Here is a 4,860-nt window from a genome sequence, read left to right as displayed (position 1 = left end):
GTTTTCTACAAAAAAAGAGGAAACTAAGTCATGATTCCTAGGGGAGATAAGGAGAGTGCATTTAACCTAATGGTCTCATTCCTTAACTAGAAACACAAGAAACGAAAAGTTATTTGAGCCCAGGAGTTGGAGGCCAGCCTGGGCAACATAGGGAGACCCCTGTCTTTACAAAAAGAGTTAAAATCAGCTGGGTGAGATGGCACATGTCTGTAGTACCAGCTACTTAGGAGCCTGAGGTGGGCGGATTGCTTGAGGTCAGGAGTTTAAGGCTGCAGTGAGCAGTGATTGTACCACTGCACTCCAGCTGGGGCAACAGAATGAGACCCTGTCTCAAAAAAAAAAAAAAAAAAAAAGTTGCATTCTTTGTTTTCCCCTGTAAAATGCATTAGAATTTACAGAATTATGAAAAGATTATCCTGTTCTTTGTCTTGGAGATGAAATTGGCATGGGAAAAAGTATGACATTTGGCTTTACTTGCTAGGTGCTCGATGTTAAGTTAATGTTCCTGGCCGGGTGCAGTGGCTCACGCCTGTAGTCCCAGCACTTTGGGAGGCCGAGGCGGGCGGATCACGAGGTCAAGAGATCAAGACCATCCTGGCCAACACGGTGAAACCCCGTCTCTACTAAAAATAAAAAATAAAAAAAAAATTAGCCAGCCGTGGTGGCGCACACCTGTAATCCCAGCTACTCAGGAGGCTGAGGCAGGAGAATTGCTTGAACCCGGGAGGTGGAGGTTGCAGTGAGCCGAGATCGTGCCACTGCACTCCAGCCTGGAGACAGAGCAAGACTCTGTCTCAGAAAAAAAAAGAAAAAAAGTTAATGTTTCTTAGTATTTCCCTATATGTTTCTTCTAAAATCAGTGCTAGACTTATAAAAGAAAAAGAAGCTTACAATTTCATTATTCTCTTCTCTGAGTCAGAAAGATGATTTTTGATGATAAGATTTTCACATTGCTGCAGGAAACCACAAATTATACTGATGTGAACTAGGTCCCCACACATTTTTCCTCCCCAAATATGATCTTGCGGGGATCTATTTTGAATCGATGTCACTTTTTAAGCCTTTGTTCAAATCTTCCTTCAAATTGCTTTATGACCCCTATCTTTTAGGACCAAGGGCTGAACATTCTTTTTTATTCTAAGAGGTAAAGAAGCTAAGGAAGCTAACGGGACACTAATGCAAGCTGACCTGTTCAGTTACTAATTTGCATTTTACAAAATAATAACAACAGTGACGGTGATGACGAGTGCCCTAAGATTGTTATCTTGGGTTTCTTAAATTAGACTTGAGAAACCGTTGCTAGCCAAACCTCCCAAGACTCATTCCCTGGTTGTTGTGTTTGATAAATTTGTCTCTCTGGTGACACATACCCGGCTGGACCAACAGAGTGATGAAATTCTCTCCTTCTTGCCTAATTTTTCTTTTGGACTCTACTCAGCAATACGTCTGAATTTCTGTGTAGGTGTCCAGCTTTTAGATTTTTCCAAGAGTTTCCAAAAATGTAATAAAACGGGCATGGTGACTCAAGTCTACAATCCCAGTGCTTTGGGAGGCCAAGGCAGGAGGGTAGGTTGAGCCCAGGAGTTTGAGACCAGCCTGGACAACATGGCAAAACCCCATATCTACAAAAATTAGAAAATTAGGAGGTGGGCTTCCAATCTAGTTTCATCCGGTTCTCCCACTGCCCTCACTGTGGTTCTCAGCAGCTGGGGAGGCAGAAAGAGTGGCAGCGGCCAGGCTGCCCAGCTTCGTGAAGGCTCTCGGTGCGCCGCGGCCCGCAGGCACCTGGCACGCACCCTCCCTGCCGCCAGGATGCCCAAGAGGAATGTCATCTCCACTGAAGGGGCCGCCAAGGAAGAGCCCAAGAGGACATCGGCGAGTTTGTCAGCTAAACCTCCTGCAAAAGTGGAAGCGCAGCCAAAAAAGGCAGCAGCGAAGGACAAATCTTCAGACAAAAAAACGCAAACAAAAGGGAAAAGGGGAGCAAAGGGAAAACAGGCAGAAGTGGCTAACCAAGAAACTAAAGAAGATTTACCTGCAGAAAACGGTGAAACGAAAACTGAGGAGAGTCCCGCCTCCCTGATGAAGCAGGAGAGAAAGAAGCCAAGTCTGATTAATACCATACACTATGTCTTCTCAGTGGTCCCTGTCCCCCTTCTTGTACAATCCAGAGGAATATTTTTATCAACTATTTTGTAAATGCAAGCTTTTGAGTAGCTCTAGAAACATTTTTAAGAAGGAGAGAATCCCACCTCATCCCATTTTTTAAGTGTAAATGCTTTTTTTAAAGAGGTGAAATCGTTTGCTGGTTATTAATTTTTTGCTACAGCCAGAAAATAGTGTGGGATATTTAATTACGGGAGGCTTTGACTGTCTCGGGTGTCAGCTTAACATTCCGTAGATGGGGGGTTAGTTTTTATATCCTGAAATACAAAGCATATTAAATGACAATATGGAGTCAGTCCTGCATTTAATGTCTTGAACATTTTAAATTACTTCTATTCCCATGTTGCTTTTTAGTAGAATTGTTTCCCAAGAAAACCACTCTTTGTTCATGGCTCTCCCTGTGAGAATTATGTGCACTCTGTAACCTCTTTGGTTGTGGTAGCCCTATTTTCCTAATAACTTTGTTACTGTGCTGTGAAAGATTAAAGTGTACATGTTGTTCCAGTTGTGAATTGGTGGGACATATGTGACAGCTTATCAACATGTGAAGATACTGGTACCTGATAGCCTCTTAAGGAAAATTTGCTTCCGAATTTCAGGCTGGGAAGTCACTGGAATAACTTTAAAAATGAATTACAAAACATGGCTTTTTAGATTTTTGTTACGTATGTTAAGAATTGTGTACAAATTGAAATGTCTGTACTGATCCTCAACCAATAAAAATCTCAATTATGAAAGAAAAAAGAGAAAATTAGCTAGGTATAGTGGGGTGCACCTGTAATCTCAGCTATTGGGAGGCTGAGGTGGGAGGATCACTTGAGCCCAGGAGGTTGAGGCTGCAGTGAACTATGACTGTGCCACTGCACTCCAGCCTGGGCGACAGAGTGAGACCCCATCTGAAAAAATAAAATAAAATGAAGAGCCCCAAATCAGTGTTTTGAATAGTTTGAAATCAGCCTTATCTGTTGAGACAAGCACTGATGGATGTTGTTAGATTCCTGCCACCCTGTGTGTGTGTGTGAGGGGAAGGGATGCTGGAGGGGAGGGAAGGATGGAGAGAGACAGGCAGGACCTGTTCTGTTTTACACAGGGCTGAAATCTTACAACACATGCCATGTAATCAGGCTAAGGACAAATAATCCCTATGAATAAATTTACAGTGAATTGACCTACATTTCACATTAGATAAAACACACTTAAGTCATTAAATGAATTTCTCCCTCTGGTTCATTAGTTCCCAGCATGCTCTGATCCTTTGCTCATTTGTCATATGGCTCATGAAAGCTGAATGTGGGAAAAAGAAACTAAATCACTGCATCTGTCCCCTTACCAGGTCGGGATATGTTCCCCAAAGAGGAGTTATTACGATGTTGGAGATTGACTGGTTCTACGGTTGATCTTGGCTAAGAGACTGAGAAGCTACACTCGACATGTCGGCCTTGTGGCGTTCTGCCAAGCGCTGTGCACATTAGCAGTGATGCACCCATGCTCGCATTACCCAGGAGTCATCTGATGCAAGAGATTCGATTCCGCAGTATGAGAGCTCTCGAGAATGGGTCTCATCAGAGTTCTGAGCAGCAGGGTTGATGAGTAAAGAGGCTGGCCTTTAAAAAAACTCTCACTTGAAGCTCAAACCTTTAAGTTTTCCTTTCGTCTCTGGAGATACTCATTGAGTAAAGGTGTTGTAAAGGGAACCATTGTGGGTTGGCCCCAAATAGTATTTGCTGTGGCATGTAGGTCCAAGTGGACCTATTTTTTAATGGTGATGTCTTTCTTGGTGTGGAACTCACGGTGTTTCGTGAAGCTGCTGGTCTGGCATTGGAGAGTCTGAGAAACAAGTCAACGTTATAACATTAGCCATTCTAATGAGCCTCAGAGCAGTTGAGTGTAGCATTTTAATACATAAAGGCCAACATATAGTAATGCTCTAGGGTAGAAACAGGAGCTCTGAAAAACAGAAAGAAGGAGAGTAGCATGAACAGGGCTGACCATGTGTCATCAATGGCTGCCCCCAAAGCTCATGGGATCTTAGTTGGCATTACTAGAGTTATGGACAATGGAAAGAAGGTGCACTGGGGAGACTGAAGCTATGATATTTGTCCAGCATTTTGGCCAATATTTTAAGAGGCAAAGTGGAACATGTTCAGGGTAAGTAATTTACAAGATGCCATATGAAAAATGATTCATCCAAACAACATATACTAAGCCGAACCCAGAGCTGAGGGCTACAGATAACAGAGATGTAGGTGACACCTTCCCCAGTCTCGAGGTCACAGTTAGTAATGGCTGAAAGAATGTAAGATTCGTAGTTAGGTAAAAAGGAAACTATATGCTCAAATATTTTAAAAGCAATCATGTGAAAGAGGATTAGTCCTGCTCCCTGTGTTACTGAGGTGGAATTAAATCCAGTGAGTGGAAGCCACAAAGACTCAGTTTAGTTCAATATGAGTTGAAATTACCAACAGTGAGAGGAATTTGAAGGTGCAGTGGACAGCTCGAGGGAGCTGTGAGATACTGGTTCTCAGATGTTTAAAAACAGGCCTGGCCAGGCATGGTGGCTCATGCCTGAGGTCCCATCACTTTGAGGGGCAGAGGTGGGGGAGGATCAGTTGAGCCCAGGAGTTTCAGGCTGCAGTGAGCCAAGATCATGCCACTGTACTCCAGCCTGGGTAACAGCGCGAGAGACCCTGTCTC

The 4,860-nt window shown here is 43.4% G+C and overlaps 1 pseudogene; it reads left to right on the top strand.

Moving 5' to 3' along the window:
• The first annotated feature begins 1,565 nt into the window (after positions 1 to 1,565).
• LOC106633835 (non-histone chromosomal protein HMG-14-like) lies at positions 1,566 to 2,117 on the top strand (annotated as a pseudogene).
• Positions 2,118 to 4,860: the final 2,743 nt, after the last annotated feature.

Source organism: Pan paniscus, chromosome 16 (genome assembly GCF_029289425.2).
Source record: "Pan paniscus chromosome 16, NHGRI_mPanPan1-v2.0_pri, whole genome shotgun sequence".
NCBI lineage: Eukaryota > Metazoa > Chordata > Mammalia > Primates > Hominidae > Pan > Pan paniscus.
This window is presented reverse-complemented; position numbering and strand designations above follow the sequence as displayed.